At 43.6% G+C, this 25,828-nt stretch overlaps 2 long non-coding RNA genes across 4 annotated transcripts in view; one reads left to right on the top strand and one right to left on the bottom strand.

The window, feature by feature from the left end:
• The first annotated feature begins 694 nt into the window (after positions 1–694).
• LOC147355517 (uncharacterized) overlaps positions 695–25,828 on the top strand; it is a 30,391-nt gene continuing 5,257 nt past the window's right edge. The window contains exons 1-5 of one of the 3 annotated variants that reach the window (XR_015143989.1): positions 695–855; positions 8,922–9,043; positions 9,742–9,881; positions 14,779–14,925; positions 16,945–21,202. This is a non-coding gene — a long non-coding RNA (uncharacterized LOC147355517). Of the gene's footprint in view, positions 856–8,374; positions 9,044–9,741; positions 9,882–14,778; positions 14,926–16,944; positions 21,206–25,828 lie in introns of those variants that run through there. The other 2 variants (XR_015143988.1, XR_015143990.1) reach the window with 2 other exon arrangements.
• LOC147355518 (uncharacterized) lies at positions 4,964–10,073 on the bottom strand. The gene is made up of 3 exons (XR_015143991.1): positions 9,963–10,073; positions 8,561–8,683; positions 4,964–5,219 (listed from the first exon to the last, which is right to left on the bottom strand). It is a non-coding gene; the product is annotated as an uncharacterized LOC147355518 (long non-coding RNA).

Here is a 25,828-nt window from a genome sequence, read left to right as displayed (position 1 = left end):
CTTTGTTTTCCAAGCTTTCTTCAGTGAGAGTTCTGTAAGAGGTCAAAAAGTATTTCAGCAGGAAGAATTTCCTGGGGAAAGAAATTTGGGGAAAAAATGCTTAGTATGTCCTCCTTTTGGGAATTTGCAATATAAAGTACAATATTAAAGGCACTGAGAAGGTCTGCACATAAGCAAATGAAAAAAGCAAGCAAACATATTTAATTTTGTTTAGCTTCGTTTATCCCGACTTATTCAGCCATGGATCTCTTTTGCATGCAATACGTGTTAATATCTTGTGGACTTAGAATCCTTCTGAGCATAGTTTTGGAAACTCTGCTTTCACCTATGTGATTTCCAATTCTTATGTCCATTGTGCAAACTTTTCCATATGTTGGAATTAAGGTGCAGGGAAGGGAAGGAGCTTATGTACAGTAACTGAAACCTACGAGTTACATAGCTGGAATTCGAGCTCTTGCGTGATGGATTGGAAGCCCCCCCTTTTTTCCCTCTCTCTGTCCTATACTATTCCCAAGGTATGGTGAGTTGCCTGGAATTCATTTTAATTGTTTGATAAAAATAATTTGTAATTAATCGTTGATTGCCTGTCAGTGAATGCTATTCTGGAGAACTTGAAGACAGTTTATTCTCAGCTCCAACAGTCTGCTTTGCATTATCAATTTGTTAAGAAACTCTCTCTCTCTTTTTTTTTCGTGTAGAACTGTGCAAAAAGCAACTTCCATCCAGACTGTCTGAATTATCCAAAAATTCTGAACTGATGGCATCCAAATGAATAAGACTTTACAGAGCTGCACTGGGAGAGTTGATTGGATTTGTCAGTTTTCCTGTGGATACGAAGTCCTGGGTGGCTTGACTGTAAGTACGTTGGAACATAAATAATCACCAAGTTTTCAGGTGAATTCCACAGAGTCCATGGGAAAAGAAAAACTGGCTATGTGTTTGGGAATCTATAAACTATCAGAGAAAATCCAGCACAAAGTCCCAAAGTGGGAACTCAGGGATGAGGGTGTTTGGGGGAAAAGAAAGAAAAAAAAAAACAACACAAAATTTTTTTTTCCCCCCGAAACTAAATTACTTTCCAGCAACCAGTGCTAAGATTTAACAGCCAAGAAGAGTCAGGGTAATGAACTTTCCAAGAGTTCGTGGACACTAGGCATTCAATAAACTCCCCAAACTCCAAAATGCTAGAGGGTCAGAAAGGAAGGAAAACATGTTTGTATAACAAAAAAGATGACGTCTTGGATCGATTTATTTATTTCATACAAAGGTTTTGTTTTGTTTTTTTTTTTTTACAATTTTCTGTCTCTTGGCTTCTTGATCTCTTCCTCGTCAGGGGAGGGTGAGAGATGGGGCAAAGGCCTTGCAAAAACTAGACTTGGATCCTTCTCGTGTATATTTTCCAGAGACTTCGTGCTGGTGATGAAAGGTCTGACCCAGGAATTTGAAGTTCATCAGAGGGGTGTGGGGCGGGCGGGGGGAAGCCAAGAGGCCTCCCCACCCCAGCTTCCGTCTGCCCCTGTTGGCTGGCCGCCAGCCACTCTCATTCTTGAAGGCTTGGGTCAGTGCTGCAGTTCACTCGTGGCTCTATCTTCCCTTAGAAGGAAATGGCTTTTGCTTCTTTCTGGGATTTGGGGTGTGGGATTTGGGGTGTGTTTGGCTTCCCTGGCGGCTCAGATGGTAAAGAATTTGCCTGCAATGTGTGAAACTTGGGTTCAATCCCTGGGTCGGGAAGATCTGGAGAAGGGAATGGCTACCCACTCCAATATTCTTGCCTGCAGAATTCCATGGACAGAGCCTACAGTCCATAGGCTGCCGAAATGTCAGGCACGACTGAACGACTAATACGTTCACTTTCAGGTGTTTCTAGGTTAGAAACAGACGACACTACCTCTATCCTCTTGGGAATTCCCACATATTTATTTTTACTGGAGTTTAGTTGCTTTATAATGTTGTGTTAGTTTCTATTGTACCGCAAAGTGAATCAGTCACATGTATACATAAATCCCCTCTTTTTTTGATTTCCTTCCTATTTAGGTCACCACAGAACACTGAGTAGATTTCCCTGTGCTATAGGATAGGTTCTCATTAGTTATCTAGTTTATATATAATAGTATACATATGTCAATCATAAATTTCCATCTCCTCTCACCTTCTTTTCTCCCCTTGTTCTCTACATCCATGTCTTTATTTCTGCTTTGCAAATAGATTCATCTGTACCATTTTTTTTCTAGATTTCACATGTATGCATTATACACAATATTTGCTTTTCTCCTTCTGATTTAGTCCACTCTGTATGACAGCGTCTAGGTCCATTCATGTCTCTGCAAATGGCACGAGTTTGTTCCTTTTTTTAAAAAAAAATATGTGACACCAGCTTGCACTGTAGGTCACTTGGACTGAGAGGTATCATTGGAAATCATCTCTTCCAGTTCTCCCATTTTACAGATGGGAAGGCAAAGGTGCAGAAAGGAAGAATGGGCTTGCTCAAGGTCACATCATGGGTTAGTTACAAAGCCTGAGGAAAGATCCAGTTTTCTTGCTTTGTAACCCAAATCTCTTTCCTTAGTCCCATGTTGCCTCTCACAGTTCATTCAGTTAGTCTGTGCTGAGCCCCCACAAGGCACCACGAACTGTGCTGTTGTTAAGTCACTATGTCATGTCTGACTGTTTGCAACCCCATGGATGGCAGCATGCCAGGCTTCCCTGTCCCTCACTATCTCCTGGCGTTTGCCCAAGTTCATGTCTATTGAGTTAGTGATGTTGTCCAACTGTCTCATCCTCTACCGCCTTCTTCTCCTTTTGCCTTTAATCTTTCCCAGCATCAGGGTCTTTTCCAATGAGTCATTTGTTCACATCAGGTAGCCAAAGTATTGGAGCTTCAGCATCATGAACTGTGTTAGGTGCTATTAATATTTGGAACTCCAAGATATCACTCAAGAGACTGAAGATCTAAGCTGGAGGCTGTAGACCCTTAAGTCATGAACTGGGAGATGTAGAGCGGAGAGTGTGGAGTTGGGAATCAGATTAGCTTGGGTTCAAATGTTGGTCTTCCATCGATTCTAATTCATCATGTATTTTGGGCAAGTTATTTAGCCTTTCTGAGCTCCAGTTTTCTCATCTTTAAAACAAGCATGGTGATAGTCTCTACTGCTTATGAGTTGGGAAACAAAAGCGGTAATACATGGAAAATATCTTGCAAAGTGCCTGGCATAAAATACAGAACCCTGCATGATTGTCATGAATAATAACTACTGTGGTAAGTGCTTCAGATAGTTAAAGGTACAGGATTCTACAAATACATGGGAAGAAGCAGCTAATTATGTCCCCAGGCGGAGATGAGAGAAAGTGGAGTTCTCTTTTGATTGGATTTTTCTGCCTGATTTGTGTGTGGGGAGAGTGTATATTTTATGGCTGAAATCTCTCTACAGGCATTTCCAGTCTAAGAAGTGCATTTTCCTATAAGAAGTGACTCTAAAGACAGAGCTGTATGCTGATGTAAATGCAAAACAGGACTCTCTAGTTATTGACCAGCCAGACAGGAGAGTCTTTTAATGGCTATGACCATGTCCGAGTACAAAGATGACCCATGTCCAGAGGATGACCCAAGACACAGGAGTTATCAAATGCCATATGCATCATCAGAGATCAAATTAGTTGAGTCATTTAGGATTACATACATTTTAAAAAATGTTGGAATGCTTTGAAAATTGACAGTGCTATAGAGTTCATTTTCTGATGATGCTCGTAGCAGTTGGTCTCGACAAGCGTTTCCCAAAGCCTGCTTTGTGGAACACTAGATCCATGACATGCCCAGCAACCTTGAGCAAAAATGTGTATTCAGATACTCCCAGTTGTACCTTTGAACTGATCCACTTCTTGACCCAGAAGACTTTTCTGTAATCCCTAGATTATGAGGCCTATGAATACAGGAATTGCACCTGTTTTTTTTTTTTCCTACTGTATCCCCCAAACCAGCATGATTTCTGGAACATGTTGTGCTGTGCTTAGTCATGTCCAACTCCTTGTGAGCCCATGGACTGTAGCCCACCAGGCTCCTCTGTCCATGGGGATTCTCAGGCAAGAATACTGGAGTGGGTTGCCGTGCCCTCCTCCAGGGGCTCTTCCCAACCCAGGGATCGAATCCTGGTCTCCTGCACTGCAGATGGATTCTTTACTGTCTGAGCCACCAGGGAAGCCCAGCAATCCTGGAGTGGGTAGCCTATTCCTTCTCCAGGGGATCTTCCTGACCCAGGAATCGAACCAGGGTCTCCTGCATTGCAGGCAGATTCTTTACCAGCTGAGCTACCAAGGACCGCTTAATATATATTTATTAAAAGCAATTTTGTATTTCTTAGGCAGGAGGAGGGGAGAGGAATGAATTACAAAGGAGCAAGAAGAAACTCTTAGAGGTGATGAATATACTTTTTATCTTGATTGTGTTGATGACGCCATGGGCATATATATAAGCCTGAATTTTAAGTTCATACTGTTTATGTCAATTGATAGGTAATCCAATTATCAATAACACTGTATTTTTCAATTTGAAAAAAAAATTATGTATTTCCTAAACTTGGCCATAGAAACTCCTTATCAGTCCACAGTATACCTACCAGCATTGACAAAAATGAAGTTTCTTTCCAATCAAAATTGCACAGTTTGTCCCAGGTGGGGCTCCAGAGGTGTCTTAGGGTAGAATTGGGGAGGAGGGGACATGGATGGAGTTCCAGACCCCCAACCCTTGTCTTAACCAGAACACCTTTGCTGTCCCAGTAACCATTTTACTTACTAGGATTTCTTTTGAACTGAGAGCTATATGTTTTTACCACATTTGACACATGCTTGTTTGAGAAGAAATAGCATCCCTTGGGGGTGCTGATATCACTGAAGGGAATAATAAGAGTTGGGCTTGACAGATTAACTTGATGTGTTTTAGGGGAGAAATGTGACTTGAAACTCATTTAATTCTAGAGTCATTCCTCTATACTTATTGAATGTCTTTAAATGCCAGGCACTCTTCTAGAGTTTGAAAAGACAGGTAGTATGATAGACAAGATCTCTGAGTTCAACAGAGAAGGAGAAATCCTGCATCTTGTTGTTCTTCAGTCGCTCAGTCACGTCCAGCTCTTTGCGACCCCATGGACTGCAGCACATCAGGCTTCCCTGTACTTCACCATCTCCCAGAACTTGAAATATTGCATGATGTCCCTTATATGCAGACTCTAAAAAGAAACGATCCAAGTAAACTTGTTTATAGAACAGAAACAGAGTCGCAGACTGAGAGAATGAACTTTCGGTTGTCAGGGCAGAAGGATGGGTTGAAGGGAGAGTTAGGGAGTTTGGGATGGACATGTACACACTGCTGTATTAAAAATGGATAACCAACAAGGCCCTACTGTATAGCACAGGGGATTCTGCTCGATGCTGTGAAGCCTTAATGGTGTGTGGGGGTACTTCATGTATATGCATGGCTGAGTCCCTTTGCTGTCCAACTGAGAATATCACAACATTGTTAATCAGTTCTACCCCAATATAAAATAAAAAGTTTTTTTAAAAAAGATGTCTGACTTTAAGGAGCTTACAGTTTGGGAGGGAAGGATACTGGTTAATAAATCAGAAACCAATCCCCTATCAAGCATGATTCTATATAGACACACATGTTGTGAAGACACTACGGCAGTGAGAGAGAAGTGGAAGTGTTAAGGGGAGGGATGGTAAAGAATGGTCTCTACTGAGATTTGAGTTGAGATCCGGGTCTGATGACTAGAAAAGGGGTCAGTCTGGGTGGAGGGGACAGCATGTGCAAAGACACCGAGGCAGGAACAAGATTGGTGTGCTCCAAGAAAATAAGGCAAGCCAGTGTGGCCAGTTTAGGGCAAGCTAGGGAGTGAAGTGAAATTGAATTGATGTAGGAGGCTGCATCTAGCTCATTCATCTTCTAAGTGCTGAGTACTGTATCAGGCAAAGACCAGGTAGCCATGGATATTTGATGACTGTACATATGATGACTGAATTTGCATCCCTTGGTTCCTGTCCTCCACAACCTTAGGTGCCACTATTTATGCATATTTTATAAAGTAAAGCTAATTAACCCCATAATACTGTTTTTGCTATTTTCCTAAGTATGATTGTATTCATGGGGTCAGTGTAAAAGACGATTTGATACTGACTATCCCCCTAAAACTTAAGATTTTGGTGAAAAGTGTTGCCTGATTAACTGGAGATGCAGAGGAATTGCCATCTACTACTGAAGGATTCCCTTTAAAGGCTGAGAGATCCAAGAAGGACCAATGATGTGGCTGAGGCCACACAGGGCGCTTGTCGTATACCAGGTGTGGGAACCCACTTTCTCACCCTGAGATCGAGCTCGTGGCTAGAAGGATTAGCTGACCCATTTAACTCCATTTGCTTTGACATGCTCACGCTTGACACTTCCCCAGTACAATGTGCTCAGTTCCCCAAATATGGGATTTTTGAGTGAAACCCTGATATTTAGCTCTAGGGCTAAAAGCAATGCTTAAATCCCCCAATTAGAAGCAGAGATGGAGATGAAATGGTCCCAAGGAATCTGGAGACACAACAGTTTCAAAAGGCAGCAACAGGCTGGGGCAGAGAGAGAGAAGTTTTAGATCTTGCACCAGGAATGCAAAGCTAAATAAGAACCAGTCGAAAGCTCTGGGGGTTATAAAGTGGAATTCCCTCTTGTATAGTACACAAGAGTTATTAAGTGTGTATATAAGACTCCTGTTTTACTTCATGTACATGATTATTTTATACAGGCGGGTTTGGAAAGAATTATAGGCTGAGAGCTGGCCAAGAGGCAAGATGAGCAGTGGGGAATGCGGGTGGCTGTTGCAATGTCATTCTTGGGAGCTTGGCCTATTTGGAGAATGCCACCGTGGGGTCCATTATGGGCTGAGGGGTTAGGGGGGAGAAGCAAAGTGGAATTGGATTTTGTGTGGATTCATCTTCAAATCGGCATCTCAGGACTGCTCTTTATAGGATGGGCCAGGTTTGAGACCGAGAGGAGCAGAAGCTGGGACGAAGCCCAGCCAACTGGGTTTGCTCCACTGATGTCCTGAGATCAGGAGGATAAAGAATGTCAATCTGACTTGCCAGACTTTAAGGCCTGAGCGACCTCGGGCTGTTCTCAACACACCCAAGTGATTTCAAAAGTGAAAAATGCATTCTCTTTCTGAAAGAAGTCCAGGAGGCAGGGAGCTGGGGCTAGAGGGCTGCCTCGAGCAGAGATTCGATTACCTGCAAGACCCGCCTAGTGTGTGAGAGGCAGTGAAATTGGTCTCCTTACGTCATCCTGGGGTTGTTTGTTTGTTGCTGTTGTTCAGTCGCTAAGCTGTGTCCAGCTCTTTGCGACCCTGTGGCCTATAGCTCTCCAGGCTCCTTGTCGTCCACTCTTTCCCGGAGTTTGCTCAAATTCATGTTCATTGAGTCAGTGATGCTATCTAACCATTTCATCCTTTGCTCTCCCCGTCTCCTTTTGCCTTCCTCGGTTACCTTCCTTTTCAAGGGAGGCAGGGCTCTGTATCAGAACTATTTGAATTCTTGATTTTGCTTCTAACTCTGTGATCTTGAGAAAGTTAATTAACCTCTCTGAGCCTCAGTTTCCCTGATTATAGAATGGGGATTCAAACAGCTGCTTATATGAAAACATAATAAGGCAAAGGATATGCAAAGCTGGTCTCATCAAGTGACAGTCATATCAATAATAATTGTTAATAAAATTTTTAATGAAGGACAATTAATTGGACTGGAGTGGGGAGCAGTCCAGCAGTGGCTGGACTGGCATTGTGTGTGGTATCTCTTGTTTGATGAGTGGAGGTCACTTACCAGCTGTTCTTTGTGCCCTAGGCTCTCTCTGGTGCAGCATACAAAACTTTGTTGAACTGGAAGTGGTTTTATAACTTGAAAGGAGTGGTCTTTATGGTGGCCTACTTCTCAATCCTGGATAATTGAGATTCTATAGACTCTAGACTGGCTGAATGCCAACCATGTAGATCCCAAAGCTCTCCTCTTGAGTATCCTGGAGATACACCTGAAGCCCAAATTCCTTGAAGCTACAATGTACCTCCCATCCTCCTCCCTCCTTTTTCTTCTTTCACTGAGCAACACGTTCCCCACGCCCTTCCCCCAATAAATCACTGTAACACGTCAAACAGAACACAGCAAAGCTTCAGGATTTGAAAACAGTAGTCCCAGGAGGAGAAGAGGGCAACAGAGGATGAGATGGTTGGACGGCATACCAACGCAATGGACATGAATTTGAGCAAGCTCCAGGAGACAATGAAGGACAGGGAAGCCTGGTGTGTAATAGTCCATGGGGTCACAAAGAGTCAGACTTGACTTAGCAACTGAAAACAAGGCTTTACCCATTAGGTTTCCCCATTGCTTCTGCAAGGAGTTCTTGAACAATCTAGAGTGGGTTCTTGAAACCCACTCTAAACCATCAATTTAGTTTACCCATTTCTCATACAGAGGGTAAGGTGAAACTAACTCTGAAAGGAATTTGTCCAAGTCTAGATAAGATATGCAGATCATATCCCACCGTTCAGTTCAGTAATAGATGCTATGAGTTTCCAGGAGGACCAGCAGATTCTTTCAACCACGTCACCCAAATTCAAGACTCAGAGGTTCCAGTTCAGTTACTGTGCATTACAGCTTCAGATATCTAAAGGGAACACACTGATTAGTTAAGACTTGTTTTTAGGCAAAAACATACATGACCCATATTCGGAATCAGAACATTCGTTGCAATCTGTGCTTGGAGGCAGACGTGTTTGTTTATTTTACGAGTTTTTAAAGTGCCAACTCCCCAGCAGTGAATTACTTAATGACTCAAACACAAACCCCAAACTCCAAACTGGCTCAAGAGAGGTGGCGATTACGGAAAATTCTACTTCATCTAGCCCAAAGAATTGACCACCCGTGAGCTGGAAAACAGACCCCAAAGCAGGAAAGAAACAGAAGTGTCCAAAGAAGATGTGGAAAACACAACCCAGAAAAAGCTGACCCTCAAGAAAGAAGTCCGGTGAGTGGAGTCGGGGGTAGATTTCCTGATGGTTTCTCAAGGCTGCCGGGGTTCTGCTTTCTGGGTGAGAATGTGATTGAAGACAAGCATTGTCTATTTTACAAAGTCCCAGAGAATTTGGATCCCAGATGTGGTAGACGATGGTCTTAGATCTGGGATTGCAAAGTCCACATCTACCCAGACCGGGCAGGAAATGTAAATGACCGAGTGAACTGAGTGTAAGATGATACTAGACAGCTGACACTCAGTCCTGGGGGCTGTGAGGAGATGGGGGGCTGTGAGGAGATGGGGGACAGACCTCAATTAAAGAGAGCAGCTGCTGACCCCTAGCCACTGGTCGCCTGTGGAAAGGTGGGTCCAGTGTTGACAGTTGTTCTGAGGTATCAAAAGAATCTCCAATCCTTGATTTTCATGAGCAATCTGCTTTCAAAAGGATTGGCATTGAACGCACAGTTTTAAAGTCGTCCGAGGGCTTTCCCCTCTTTCTCATTAATAGGCCTCATGATGGCCATGGACTCCCAATTGTGGCCCTCCTTTTAAGACCCTTGGAGTAGCAGAGGGTGCTTAATTCTACCCCTTCATTCTACTTATGCGGAAGATGGACCCCGGGTTCATCTTAAGTCACACACAACGGTGTCTGTGGCAGAGCTAGGAGAGGACCAGTTCTGAGTTCTGCCTCTCTTTCTTTCTCAACACAGATTCCAGACCGGTGTCAGTTTCCAGAACTGAAGAGCTATATGTGCTGAGTGAGGATATATTAAGTTTCCTGCTTTCCATGGAGAAAAGCAAATGCTACCCTAGCCCTTAATTAAGGATGTTATCATTGGTGACAGTGATGGTAAATATCAGGAGTGCTTTGAGCAGCAAATAACAGAAAATTCTGAGTCAAATCGACTTAAACAATTCATCAAATTCTTACCTTTCATGCCTGGAAAGTCAGAGGAAGGGTATGCCCCAGGTCCAGTGAGATCCATGATATAACCAGGAGTATGAGTGCTTTCTGTCTTTCTGCTCTGCATGATTCCTCCTCCTCCTCCTCCTTCTCCCTCACTCTGAACCTCCTCCTCTTGGTTACAACAAGGCTTCCAATAGCAGGTGAGTCTATGTGGGTCATTGTCCCATCTGGAAAGAGAGAACGAAAGAACCTTGAAACTCTCCCCCAGGTATGGACTACAGGTTATTCCCTTTCATCTACTGGAGGTGGATGTCCAGTCCTGAACCAATACCAGTTACTCAAGGTAAATTGTGTGCTGATTGGCTGACCTGTGCAGTCTATTCCAGGAGCGGAGATGGGACCTTGTAGGGGAAGGGTTTACACGTGTGTGTGGTCACTTTCCTGTCTGCCCAGACACCTTGACTCTTCTTGGGAACCAGTGAACCAACTTATGAATCTTCACAATATCCTCAAGGTGGGCTGGACTTAGGCTTTTCACAAAATTCCTGTTTTCTGAGCAAATCTAGTTTTTTTTTTTTTTAATATTTCTTTGGCTACACCAGATCTTTAATTGTGCCACTTGGGATCTTTCATCTTAGTTGTGGCATGTGGGACCTTGTTCCCTGACCAGGGGTTGAACCCAGACCCCTGCATTGGGATTTCGGAGTCTTAGCTGCTAGACTACCAGGGAAGTCCCTCAAATCTAGTTTAAAGTGGAACTTCTCAACCTTCAATTGCACTCAGAACCCTCAATGGATCTGATAAAAATGGACATTCCCAGTTCATACCTGGAAGAGTCTGATTCAAGGAATTTGCATATTTCACAAACTGTCCAGGTGATTCTGATTTGGGTGGTCAAGTATTATACTTTAGGGAAAGCTCTGTGTGTGTGTGTGTTAGTCGTGTCCGACTCTTTGTGGCCCCATGGACTGTAGCCTGCCAGATTCCTCTGTCCATGGATTCTCCAGGCAAGAATACTGGAGTGCGTTGCCATTTCCTACTCCAGGGGATCTTTCCTACCCAGGGATTGAACCTGGGTCTCTCTGCATTGTAGACAAACTCTTTACCATCTGAACCACCAGGGAAGCCTCTTAGGGGAAGCTACTCGAGGCTATAAAACCTGGTTGTCCCATAACTCAAGAAAATTCAAGAGGCCACCAGCCATCAGGGAAATGCTGAGAGTTTTAATCTATTGAGCCATTTATTGTGATGGCACAATAGAACTCTCTTTTTCCTAATTACCTGTGAATTCTTAGAAGAGAAAGTTTCATCTGAGTTTCTAGTTATTGTTTTCTTCTGGAGTGCATTGAAGGAATTTTTGGACAAGAGTGAGGAAGCACTGAAGGAGACAGACATGTCATTTGTTCCCTAGGCTTCTACCCACATCCTAAATTATCCTTGGCCCATGGGTCACAGGATACTGGATGGAGGGTTGTTCTGATTTAATCAACCTGTTTGTGGAATTTTAGCTACTGTATGATTTCGGTTTTATTTAAATACAGTTGAATCCCAAGTGAGAAACTATTTCCTTTTAATGCTCATTTAATCATTCTGCTAACTCAAGAGACTTTAGTTCTAACATTTAACTCCTGCCTATTACGTGTTATATCCCTTTTGGCCAAAGAGAGAGGCAAGCTTGGGTTCAGAGGCTTGAAATATAATATCACCATAATTATATTAACTTTAATATAATTAAAAGCATCTAGCTATCATTTAATTATATTGTTTTGCTTTCATCATCTGTTGGACAGGATACATGCTAGATTATGCTGACCTAAAAAAAAAATCCCAGTGGCCTAAGACAACAGTCTTATTTGATACACTACCTGTCTTTCATAGATCTCAGGGGGTGTTCTGTTCATTGGAATTACTCAGAGTCGGGCTGATGGAGTCACCACCATCTCCAACACGGTCAGTTTTCAATGGCAGAGAGCAAGAGAATCTTTGAATGTTCTCGCATTGGCTGTTAAATACAGTGGCCAGAAGACACATGGAGCTTCTGTTCACAGCCCATTGGCCAGAACTAGTCACTGGGCTCCAATGTAATCACAGGGGCCCAGGAAGTGAGAAGCTTCCTGTGACTGGGAGCAAGGAGATGGAGATATTTGGTAAAGAGCACAGATGCTCAGTACACACTTGGTGACTGCCTCTGTCTCCCAGCCAGTGCTCTCCCATCCTTGTCTTCTTAAAGTTTCTGAGGAAGGCACCTTCCCTTGGGATGTGTGGACACACGTAGAACAGTTCATTGCAGACCCATGTACCTTCCCCGGTCACTTTGGCTTGGATTGACTCACCATGAACACTCAGCCAGGTGTGTGGGTTTCAAGAAAAGTGCGTTGAGTCCTAGTCTTGGCCTCTGTTGGCCACCCAGCTGACACTTTGATCAGGCTGCTGGGTGGTATCATTTGGCTGGCAGCCTGGCCAGAATGCCACTCCCTGGGCAAACCTGACTTTCTGGAAAGAACGTGCACTTGACCATGAGGCAAGTAACAAAGCACATGTGGTGAGGCGCACTGGAAGTTTCCTACCCTCCGAGAATCACAGACCAAAGGAGCCTGATGCTGACTAGTTAACGAAAGCACCAATCAGGGCAGCAACATCTGCCACCGTGACCTGACCTCCTACCAGGCTCTGGGCACCGCCGTTAGCCTTCTGTCTAGATGATCTCATTTAATGTCCACAACAGCCTTGAAAGGGGAGCAAGGTTTCAAGAAGGTTCCTCTACTTTATCCGATTTGACACAGTTCATTGGAGGGAATAGCCATGGCCAAATGTAAAACTCACGGTTTTTATTACTAATAAACATGTGTAATTGATGCTCCGGACTTCTATCCTATTTCTGATTCTCTAACCCATCTCCTCATTCAAGCAAGAGCTTAAGGATTTAATATTTGACTGCTTTTGCCATATCACCCGAAAGAAAATGTCTCCCATGTTGGTACTAAAACCCCCAATTTGAGATGATGGAACCGAGGCTCAAAGAAATCAAGTTATACAGAATTCCAAAGTGGTAGAGCTGAGATCTTTTTCCTTCAATCTTTTATTTTTTTTTTTTAACAGTCCCTTTTCTTTTCTTTTTTTTTTCAAGTGAGTTTTTTTTTTAATTACTTTACAATATTGTATTGGTTTTGCCATACATTAACATGAATCTGCCACAGGTATACACATGTTCCCCATCCCAAACCCCCCTCCCTCCTCCCTCCCCGTACCATCCCTCTGGGTCGTCCCAGTGCACCAGCCCCAAGCATCCAGTATCATGCATCGAACTTGGACTGGCGACTTGTTTCGTACATGATATTATACATGTTTCAATGCCATTCTCCCAAATCATCCCACCCTCTCCCTCTCCCACAGAGTCCAAAAGACTGATCTATACATCTGTGTCTCTTTTGCTGTCTCGCATACAGGGTTATCGTTACCATCTTTGTAAATTCCATATATATGCGTTAGTATACTGTATTGGTGTGTTTCTTTCTGGCTTACTTCACTCTGTCTAATCGGCTCCAGTTTCATCCACCTCATTAGAACTGATTCAAATGCATTCTTTTTAATGGCTGAGTGATAGGCTGCACTGAGTCTTTGTTGTGGTGCTCAGGCTTTCTCAAGCTGTGGCACAAGAGCTGAGTTGCCCTGCCACTGTGGGATCTTAGTTCCCCAACCAGGGATTGAATCCATAGCCCCTACCTTGGAAGGTGGATTCTTTACCATTGGGCCACCAGAGAAGTCCCTCAACTTTTTATTTCAGGTTCAGACCTGCACAGAAGTTTCAAAAAAATCCCTGTATACAGTTTACCCATGTCCCTATATTAAAACTTCATCACATTTGCTTTACTCTCTGCCCCCCTTTTTAAACCATCTGAGATTCAGTTGCAGACCTGATGCCGTTTTGCTTCTAAATACTTCAATGTTTATTTCCTAAAAATAAGGATGGTTTCTTACATAATCATAGTACAGCTATTAAAATCAGGGAATTGATGTTGATATAGACACATTACTATCTAGTCTTTCAACTTTGTTTATATTTTACCAGTTGACAGATGGTCTCAATAATGTCCTTTATAGCAAAATGATAAGAAAGAAGAAAGAGGCAAGGGAGGGAAGAAGAAAAGGAGGGAGGGGAGAGAGAGAGGCAAAAACAAGGCAAAATAAGAAGAGAAGAAAAAATATTTGAATTTTTAAAAACTTGCAATGTTTGTCTTTATTTTGTTCTTTATATTTTGAAAGTGAAAACAAATAATATTGGTAGAGAAAGAGGGAGGGAGAGACAGAAAAAGAGAGAGGGGGAGAGAGGCAAAAACAAAGTGAAATAAGAAAAAAGAGAAGGAAAAGGGGAAAAATTGATTTTTAAAAGACTTGCAGTGTTTGTCTTCATTTTGTATTTTATATTTTGAAAATGGAAAGAAACAGTATTGAGAGAGAGAGAGGGAGAGAGAAAGAGAGGGGCAAAAAGAAAGTAAAATAAGAAAAAAAGAGAAGAAAAAGGGGAAAAAATGGAATCCGTTAGTGTGCTCAGTTGCCTTTTGAGTCTGTTAATCTGGGAGAATCCTCGCGCTTTCTTTGTACTTCACGCTGTTGACAGTTTTAGAGAGTTCAGGCCAGTTATTTTGTAGAATGTTCACCCATTTGGATGTGTCGCGTTAGATTTACGAGATGTACTTTGGACAGGAACCGCATAGAAGTGACGTGTATCTCTCAGTGCATGGTAGCAGGAGGCATGTGACGTCAAGCTTTGTTCTGAGATTGCTGAGGGTAGCTGGGATCATTCAGTGATGGTGGGGTCTATTTCTCCCTTTCTACTTAGTACCTTGAGCAGGGAATACTGAAAAGATGATGAAGATCAGAGCCAGGACTTGTAATCCAGCAGCCTGAGTCCGGAACCTGCAGTCACCTACTATGCTCACTATTTCCCTACATTCCCTACATGAAGATTTACCAGGCACTGTGCAAAGTAAGTAAATGTGCTATTTCTTTGAACTCTCACAATAATTTCCAGAGCCTGTCTATCACCCTCAGCCCTTCATCCACATTATACAACACATTCAGGACCCAGATGAAATGATCATTTCTCTCACTAGAAGAATTCTGAGGATGTTCATAGCAGCATTATTTACATTAGTCTAGGCATGGAAATGACCCAAGTGTCCATCAGCCGATGAATGAATAGAAAGTGCTAGTCACTTACTATCAAGTCTATTGACTTTGTTTATATTTTACCAGTTGACAGATTGTCTCAATAATGTCACTTATAGCAAAATGATAAGAAAGAAGAAAGAGTCAAGGGAGGGAAGGAAGGAAGGAGAGGGGAGAGAGAGACTGAGTCATGTCCAACTCTTCTCTTTGAGAACCCATTGACTATATCCTGCCAAGCTCTTCTGTCTGTGGAATTCTTCAGGCAAGAATACTGGAGTGGGTTGCCATTTCCTTCTCCAGGGGATCTTCCCAACCCAGGGATTGAGCCCGGGTCTCCCACGCTGCAGGAGGACTCTTTACTGCGTGAGCCACCAGGGAAGACTCTAACGGATAAAGATGTGGTAGATATATGTACAACGGAAGACCACTCAGCCATAAAAAAGAACAAATTTTTGGCATTTTCAGTGGCATGAATGAACTTAGAAGGCATTATGCTGAGTGAAATAAGATAGAGAAAGACAAATACTGTATGAGATCACCTATATGTGGAATCTAACAAATGCAACAAACTAGGGAGCCTAACAAAAAAGAAGCAGACTCACAGATAAAGAGAACAAACCAGTGGATACCGGTGGGGGGAGGGGCAGAGAGGCAATAGAAGGGTGAGGGAGTGGGAGGTGTGAGCTATTGGGTTTTAGACAAGCTCAAGGGTGTATTGTACAACATGGGGAATAGAGCCAATATTTTGAATAACTGTACATGGAAAGTAACTTTAAAAATAGTATAAAAATGAAAAAAAAGATGAAAAAAAGAGAATTCTGAGAAAGTTGAATGTCAGCTTCATGATCATAAGACCCAAACTGAAAAAAAATAATAATAAGAATCCCACAGGACTCCCGAGGCGGTCCAGTGGTCAAGACTGTGCTTCCAGGGCAGGGAGCATGGATTCAAGCCCTGGTTGGGGAACTAATACCCCACATGCCATGTGGCCGAAAAAAAAAAAAAAAAAAAAGACCCAAACTGGAAGTTGAAAGGGCTCTCATAGATTCCCTAGAAGTATTATCCAAACAAAACCCTTGCCAGAGAAATGAACTAATAGGGGAAAATCCATGTGCGTGTGACTCAGAAAGGGCTTGGGTTGACTGTAGGAATGCCTTTTTATGAGATTTAATATTCCCCTCACTGGAGACACATTACTATCAAATAATAAACAGCAGAGTCTATGGTGTTGATCTTTAAAGTAAATCCTATTGCTATTAGCTTATCTACCCAACTATTAAAACTAATAAAATAATAAACTTTATGACACAGACACTTAGCTCAATTCAATCCCCCCTTCTAACTGCACTTTTCTCCTTCTATGACTGTTGGTTTTTCCAGCAATTTCCTGCTTATCACCAAACTATCTGGAACATGTTTCTATGTTTGGCTGATCATTTTCACTTGCCCTGGGATGCTGTTATACTCCTTTATCTCTCTCCCTGTTTCTCTCCCTCCCTCTAAATCTCCCTCTTTTTCTTTAAACTGAACTTTATCATGTCTCTCTACTTCAATCTGCGTTGAACTTTCTTAGCCTTTTGCTTCAGCAGGGAAGAATGCCTCTTATTATCAGTTTCAAGATCACCTGTCTCTTGGGGTTCAGAGTGAACTTGCAAAAAAAAGGTTGGGGGTGGAGAAAGCACCTCATATTACTTGGGGGTGGGAGAGGGGAGACCCAATTCTCATTCAGAGTTCCTCTGGTCTGTAATCTCTGCAAGGGTTGGCAATGTCAGGTGAAAAGTTGGAGGTAGGGGCTTCCCTGGTGGCTCAGTGGTAAAGAATCCGTTTGCCAATGCAGGAGACATGGGTTTGATCCCTGGTCCAGGAGGATCCCACATGCTGCAGAGCAACTAAGCCCGTGCGTCACAACTACTGAGCCTGTGTTCTAGAGCCTGAGAGCTGCAACGACTGAAGCCCTCTGGCCCCAGAGCCCATGATCTGCAACGAGCAGCCTCTGAAAGGAGAAGCCCTCATACTGCAACGAAGAGCAGTCTTGGTTCACTGCAACTAGAGAAAAGCCCGAGCAGCAACAAAACCCAGCACAGCCAGAAATAAAAATGTGTGCATACCAAGTTGCGTCCAACTCATTTGCAACCCCATGGACTGTAGCCCACCAGGCTCCTCTGTCCATGGAATTTTCCAGGCAAGAATACTGGAATGGGTTGCTGTTTCCTACTCCAGGACATCTTTCTGACCTCAGGGGTCGAATCTGTGTCTCTTGCACTGGCGGAAAAAAAAAAGTTTGGGGCAGATCAGAAACTATAACAACAACATACAGAAGAGTAGTTTCTTCCATGTGGGTAAACTCCATGCAGGATGAAGGCATAAGGCAACATATGCATAGTCAAGGGGCATCCTGAGTATCTGTCCCCTAGGAGGTTGTCTTTTTAATATTATTTACTTATTTATTATTTACTTGGCTGCATCAGGTTTTACTTGTGACATGTGGAATCTTCACCGAGGTGCACAGACTCTGGTCGTGGCGTGTGGGCTCAGTAGTTGCCCTATACAGGGTAATTGCAGTACAGCCAATTGCCCTGTGGCATTTTAGTTGTGGGATTTTAGCTCCTCACCAGGGATCCAACCTGTGCCCCCCTGCAGTGAAAGCTTGGGTTCTTAAATCACTGGACAGCCAGGGAAGTCTCCGGATGCTGCTTTATTAGAGACTGATGTCTCCTCTCTCTATAAGCCCATGAGATCCAGTTTTGTTTCCACCATCAAAGATCTCTGTACTGAGAACCAGAAGAAGGGGCTGTTTAAGGGGCCTGTTGTATGAAACAGTAAATGTATTTAAGGCTTAGAATGACACTCAGTGCTGAGGGATGCTTCATTAAGCACTGGAAGAGCGTTGGAACTCGGACTGACCTAAGGAGGGCCAAATTCACCCCGACATCTCATAGTCACCTTGGGACATGTGCTCACAGCCCTCACCATGTTAGCACTCTCTGTCTTCCACCTCTTAGTCCCACAGCATAGAGATGGATTTTCTTACAATAACTATGTGGATGGGACCACCTAACGGTATTTAATTCTCCAACACTCAGAACTCAGGCAGGCGCAGACTTTGTAGCTTCATTGATTGAGCTTCTTCTGGCTTTAGTCTGATGAGCATCTCTAAGAAGACGCTAGACACTGTACCAAGAGACTGTTCTCCGGTCTCTGGGATCTTATATTCCATCTCCAGCCATCAGTGTGAGCGGTGTTCTGCCCACGGTCAGGAAAATCATAGTATCGGGTAACAATCAATGGTGTGCATGGTAATTTGACTCACTGCCAAAACCCCACAGGTCTTACACCTTCCCCCTTCTTTTTAACTTAGTGGATTTGTGTATGTCTGTGTCTGAATGAGGTGAGAAATATGTTATTCAGGCGAGAAGAAAGACATGCTTAGGACGATTTTTAATTTAGCCTGAGTCCTGTCATACTTTAAAAATGACTTTTCTCCACACCCTGCCCCCAAAACTTGAGTATAAAAGAAACGTATATTCATTCCAGAAAATATGGAAAAAACAACGTATCAGTCAGAGGACACGACTGTTAAGAAATATAAGCCCATTTCGACTGCCTGAAGCAGAACTTAATTTATTTGACATGTAGCCTGGATCTCTCAGAATGGGCAGGAGGCTTTGCCAACTAGGTTTAGAAGGTGGGAATGAATTGTGGACTCAAACAGAGGCAGGGATGGGGGTGGGGAGCGGGGACTGCAGCTACAATATCACGGTAGGAAGATTCAGGTCCGTGCACGTATGCTATAGTCAGGGGTCTGCAAGGGCTCTGCCTGGTGCAACGTTCACTGAGTGTTATGAGCTGAGCTCTATCCTCCAAAATTCATATGTTGAACCTCTAATCCCCAATACTTCAGAATATAATTGTGTTTAGAAATAGGGCTTTTAAAAAGTAATTAAGTCAAGATGAGGTCAGTAGGGTGGGCTCTAACTCAATCTAATTGTGTTTTATGAGAAGAGGAAATTTGGACATGCAGAGAGATACCAGAGATGTACACACAGAGAGAAAAGCCACAGGAAGACTCAGCGAGAAAGTAGCCACCAGCAAGCCAAGGAGAGGGGAGCCGACTCTGTGGGCATCTTGGTCTTGGACTTTCAGCCTCCAGAGATGTGAGAAGTACATGTCTGTTGTTTAAGAAACACAGTTTGTGGAATTTTGTTATGGCATTGCTTGGAAATGAATGCACTAAGATGCAAAGTATTGAGAGAGGACATCTAACCGGTTGAGCTGAGGTCACGTGACTGTTATTTGGGTGTATGTCTTGACTTCTGCAGTGAAGGGTAGACACCTAGAACTGCCAGACCATATGTGCACGATGAAGCATCGATGTACTTATTTTTTGGCTGTGCTGAGTCTTCGTTGCTGCACGTGGGCTTGCTCTAGTTGCAACAAGCTGGGGCTACTCTTCGTTGTCAAGTGTAGGCTTCTCATTGCAGTGGATTCTCTTGTTGCAAAGTGCAGTCTCTAGGCACACGGGCTTCAGTACTTGCAGTGTGTGGGCTCAGTACTTGCAGCTCATGGGCTTAGTTGCTCCACAGCATGTGGGATCTTTCTGGCCCAGGAATGAGAGCAGTGTCCCTTGCATCGCAAGGCAGATTCTTAACCACTGGACCACCAGGGAAGTCCCAAAGCATTGATAATCCCTTACGATAAAATTCAGATGTGTAGCAGACCCTATTGATGTCTGTGACAGCCAGGCTTGTCCAGTGATCCATGCTCATCCCCTCCTGGTGTTCACACCCTTGTGTCGTCCCCTCTTATATTAAATCAGACCTGTTCTGCATGATCAATAGGTGATACCAGAGGAAACTGCTTGGCTTTTAGTTAGTTCATAAAAGGCATTATGCGTCTTCAGCTTGATCTCCTGGCTTGCTTTTTCCAGGGGAAGTATTTAGCTGTCATGTCATGAGGACACTCAAGCAGCATGTGGAGAGGACCCTGTGGGGGAGAAACTGAGGCTTCATGTCAACAATCAGCATCATTTTGCCAGCCCTGCCAATGACCCACTTTGGAAGCAGAACCTCCAGCTTCAGTCTAGCCATTAGATGAGACCACCACCCTAGCAGATCAAAATGGCAAACTTATGATAGCCTCTGAGCCAAAACCACCCAGGCCAGCTGTTCCCAAAATCTTTTAAAAAATATTTCTTTACTTTATATGGCTGTGCTGGGTCTTAGTTGTGGCACATGGGATTTTCCATCATCATTGGATCATGTGGGATCTAGTTCCTTGATCAGGAATCGAGTCCAATCTCCTTGCATTTGGGCTTACCACTCCAGTGTTCTTGCCTGGGAAATCCCACAGACAGAGGAGCCTGGTGGGCTACAGTCTGTGGGGTCACAAATAGTTGGACAGAGCTGAGCGGCTGAGCACTCACAGCTGAGCCGACACACACACACACACACCATAGGGTGGTAAAAGAGGGAAGAAAGAGAAGAAATGTATGCACTGGTATATTTAAAACAGATAACCAAAAGGACATGGTATAGCACAGGGAAGTTTACTCAATATTCTTTAATAACTTAAATGGGAAATGAATAGATACATGTCTGTGCATAACTGAATCACTTTTATACACCTGAAAGTAATACAACATTGATAATCAACCATGCTCCAGTATAAAATAAAATTTTTTAGATATATAAACGTATATCTGACATTTGTTGTTGTTGAGTCACTAAGTCGTGTCTGACTTTGTAACCCCACGGACTCTAGCCCACTAGGCTCTTCTGTCCATGGGAGTTCCCAGGCAAGAGTACTGGAATGAGTTGCCATTTTCTTCTCCAGGGATCTTCCTGACCCAGGGATCAAACCCACATCTACTGCATTGGCAGGTGGATTCTTCACCACTGAGCCACTGGGGATGCCTTATATCTGACATACACACACAGGAAACTGAAATATAACCAGTTTCTGTTACTACTCATAAGGATGTGGCTAATATTTATTCTAGTATCCACCCTACGTTCCCTGCTTGAGGTTGTTTGCCCCATGAGAAGACCCACCTTTATTTTTCAGGACCTTTATTTCTCTTGATGTCCTGGCATGTACAATGTTGCTATAGCTTTTTTTTTTTTTTTTTTTTAATTAACCTTGACCACTGGACATAACTACAAGAGAGTAGGAGATCCTTGGGATGTCGCCTGAGTTCCATTCATAAAGTGAAAGTGAAAGTGAAGCCGCCCAGTCGTGTCTGACTCTTTGCGACCCCATGAACTGTAGCCCGCTAGGCTCCTCCATCCATGGGATTCTCCAGGCAAGAATCCTGGAGTGGGTTGCCATTCCCTTCTCCAGAGTTCCATTCATATTCCTCCTCTAATTCATTTTTGTGAATCAGAATTTCTATTTTCCTTTGAAATTTCTATTTTCCTTTCCTCTTTAGAGGGTCATGAATCCTAGCCATCCGATACTCTAAACCTCTCTTTTTTTTATCAAATTGGGACATGTTATGTCTCAAAAGCCACAAGGTATCCTCCTCTTCCCCTCCCCCAATTCAGTAAAATCATAATTGGACTTCCTCTTAGAAGCCTCACACATAGAGATGAAGATTCAGAGTGGTTAAAAACATGTCCAAGATCACCCTAGTGGCTCAGATGGTAAAGAATCTGCCTGCAACATGGGAGACCCAGGTTTGATCCCTGGGTTGGGAAGATTCCTTGGAGAAGGGAAGGGCTACCCACTCCAGTATTCTTGCCTGGAGAACTCCATGGACAGAGGCGCTTGGTGGGCTACAGTCCATGGCGTCTCAAAGAGTTGGACACGACTTAGCAGCTAACACTTAGACACAAACCCATGTCTATCTGATCCCAAAGCAGCTGCTTCAGTGGGTGCCAAGACCCTCGTATTCTACGTGGTTCTTTGCAGAAGACAAATATAGAGACTATCAGTACCCTATATTAGTACACTATAGTACTACAGAAATAGTACTCAAGGTGGGGGGGGAAGTCAGTGTGGTGCAGTGGAAGAATCCATGGCTTGAATCCTAGCTCTGTACTTATATTTACTGAATTTATTAAAAATTATTTTGTGAGTCCTTTCTACGTGGCAGGCACTGTCCTGGTTACTGCAAACAGAGCAGCATTCATAAGTCTTGCATCTTCCTTCTTAACTCTGTGTCCTCCAGCACAGAATTAAACATTTCTTTTAATTTTACTTCTCTGAGCCTTACTTTCCTGTCCTATAATATGGGCTATTAATACCTACCCGGTGAGAGACATCCATTTGTTTTGTCACGAGGAAAATGGGGACCAGGATACATGATCTTGCTGGGAGAATTAAATCAGGCAAATGTATAGAGATCCATTCATTCAACAGATAGTTATTGAAAATCTATTCTGTGTCAGTGATGGAGCTGAACTCTGAGAGCACGCCAGTCAAAGAGGCAAATACAATTCCTGGTCACATGGAGTCTGCACCGAGTGAGGTTAGATATTCAGCACAAAAAATTGCAATTGTGATTAGGATTTCTAACAAATGTGAACTGACTCCGGCTACTGCTGTAATTCTCCCTCTGTCATCGCCCTGCTGATTCTCAGGAGCTTCCGTCTTAAAGGTCTCCAGGCTCTTATAATACACGTCTTGTTTGTGTACTGAGTCCGGAGAAGGAGATTAACGCGGTGGTGAGGGAGCAGCAAAGCGAGGGAAGAGTTAAAAGTGAAAAATTCCTCAAAGGAACAGCAACCAACTTGTCTGCTGCCATGTTGGCTAAGTCTCGTGGTCCCTTTGCCATGACTTTAGGTTTATGGAAAAAAAATAAGCCCTACAGAGAGGAAGAGAGGAAGTCGTTTTTCCTACAGCACAGCTGAAAATCCCATTGCTCCATGGAATTTCCCCCCCCGCCCCTTTTATGTGCACAGTTTGGGGATGGATTTCACCCCTCTGTTGGCTTCCCTGAGACATTTTATTGTAAGGTGTATTTATGGACTCTGAAACCAAATATACAAGGCTGAGTCCTGTTTTGTGGTTCTTCAGTTCTAGCAGAGTGTGTCTAGCATGGTAGCTAGTGCATCACAGATGCTGGTGAATGTTGGCTGGATAAAGTTTCTGCCTACAGACTTCAGGTCAATCATCACTATCTGGAAGTTCTGTCCTGTTGACCCATCTTGCTTATGGAAGAAAAATGTGTCCGTCTGTCTTTCTGCATCAACCAGTCTGTTTTTGGTCTGTCAGGCTGGAAATACATCCCAGTTCTTAGGTCGTTGATGTTTGAGAAGCACCTGTTAGATATTAGTCACTGCACTGGTGTTTCACATGCCAGATCTGTGAGATGGTTAAGAAACAGGAGGGTGGAGGCAGTCCATCCATTGCCCCTTTGCATGGGAAGAGGTTCTGAGTTTATTCTATTTCCACCCTTAATTCATTTCCACGGGGATCACGCTCACCAGTGGCTGCAGGCCTCTTGTATCCGCTCAGAAGTGTCTGTCTTCTAGTTGGCTAATGGTTTCGTCATTAACCTGATGAATAGGCTTGATTTAAGAGTCTTCATCTCCAGAGTGGGAAGCGATTCTCATAGCCACTGCTGCCGACCCTGTCATGTTAGAACACAGAAACCTTCCAGTTGGGTTTTCAGGAAGAGACAAATTCAACCAGCCAAGCTGTGTCTTTTTCTCTGGTCAAGTCATTTTGGCTTGAGGGGGTAGCAAAGCTGTGTTCAGTTTGACGATGGCCCAAGAAAGTAAATTTCCTTTTTTTCGTGCAATGGTTACAATTGCTTTGCTAGAAGAAAGTCAGAAGGTATTCAGTTGGCCAGAAAAGTAAGGTGTTACGGAAAACTCCGAACGAACTTTTTGGACAACCCAATGCTATTTATTTACCAGTGTGTTTTCCATATCCTGGTAACCCTAAGCACACAATAGGTGTATTTCTTGAATAAATAGTTACTGAAAAAAATTGAGAAAAAAAAAGTAAAAGAGGACTTCGCTGGTGGTCCAGTGGTAAAGAATCTGCCTTGCAATGCAGGAGATGTGGGTTTGATCCCTAGCTGGGGAACTAGGATCCCACATGCCGTGGAGCAACTAAGCCCACGTGCCTCAACTACTGAAGCTTGAGCGCTGCAGCTAGAGAGTCCATGTGCCACATCAAAAGATCTTGCATGACGCAACTAAGATCCCACATACCGGAACTAAGACCCGACACAGCCAAATAAAAAAAAGTGAAAAGGAAAGAACAATGACAGACACATAGTGGATACTCTACAAATAGTGAACACATAAATAAATGAACAAAGAAATGAATCAGTGAATGAAAGTAATTCCCCCAGGATGAAACAATGTGCAATGACAGTTTCACTGTGCAAGAGAATTGTGGGGTGTCTCCCTGTGGATGATGGTGCCCTGGGTTTTCTTCCCACAATTCGTAGGGGTGGTTTCTCTGTATCCACCTTTGTCCAACATGACTCATCCATTATGACCACAACTGTTGGAACCAAGAATGGCATCGAGCCCCAAGGAGACAAATCAAAATATCTTCCCCAGGAAGAGCTGAGACTGAGATGTTCTCTGTCCATGCTGTCTTTACTGTGATTTGCTAATGTCTCCTATGGAACTGTCTCGCCCTCACCAAAGAGATAAAGTAGGAAAAGATGGTCTTCCACGCTGCTGCTGCTGCTGCTGCTGCGAAGTCGCTTCAGTCGTGTCCGACTCTGTGCCACCCGACAGACGGCAGCCCACTAGACTCCTCCATCCCTGGGATTCTCCAGGCAAGAACACTGGAACGGGTTGCCATTTCCTTCTCCAATGCATAAAAGTGAAAAGTGAAAGTGAAGTCGCTCAGTCGTGTCCGACTCTTCGCGACCCCATGGACTGCAGCCTACCAGGCTCCTCCGTCCATGGGATTTTCCAGGCAAGAGTACTGGAGTGGGGGTGCCATTGCCTTCTCCGGGTCTTCCATGAGGGAAAAGAAATACACACACACACACACACACACACACACACACACAGACTCCTAGAAAAGAGAAATGTGTGGATTCCTGAGATGCTTCTAGTTCCTGGACATAACCCCACATCTTCATAATTCCCCCAACATTTGTTAGGACAAATTGATTTATTTCACTACAGCCAAGACAGTCTTAATGCACATGCCCTGAGATGAGAGGCTTCAGACTTCAAGGTCTTTGTGTAAAGACAGACAGGCTCTCTCCCCTCTGGTTCCCAGTCCCATTCTTCTTCATTCGTTGGGACTTAATGATGAGAAAAAAAAAAAACACAGAAGAAAGAAAAAAAATGAAACACCTCTGTCTTCATCATTTTCAATGGGTTGGTGGGGGCTTGTTTGATTTGGTTTCTGTTCAGTGCTGAGGTTTGTCTCCCCAGCATTTAGCATGGGTTTCGGTTGCTTTATCTTGGCTTCTGGTAGCTCCAGAGGACTGAAGGGTGTCCAGGGCAGGACTGTGGTATTTATATTGGCTGTTGGAGCTGCTAGAGGAGCAGAAGGGCCTGACCTCAGCCTTCAGTGCATCAGGAGTTTCCTTTGTGAGGTTCTGGGTCCTGGGGATTAGGACAAAACGCACCCACACTTGAGTCTCAGTACGTGATTCTCAGAACCTGCTTGGAATCTCCCGGGAAGCGTTTTGTTTTGTCGGGCTACCGCTTGCGATCGCGAGAAACAAATGCTTCTTCTCTCTTCTCTTCCTCTGCAAGGGAGGCTGGCGGTTTTGGCTGCCTCAGTGGAAAAACAAA

The sequence above is a fragment of the Bos grunniens genome, chromosome 17, assembly GCF_055505025.1.
Source record: "Bos grunniens cultivar Pamir isolate PY7600 chromosome 17, Bosgru_T2T1.0, whole genome shotgun sequence".
Classification (NCBI taxonomy): domain Eukaryota; kingdom Metazoa; phylum Chordata; class Mammalia; order Artiodactyla; family Bovidae; genus Bos; species Bos grunniens.
Note: the sequence above shows the minus strand (reverse complement) of the source record. Positions and strands in the feature narration are given on the sequence as shown.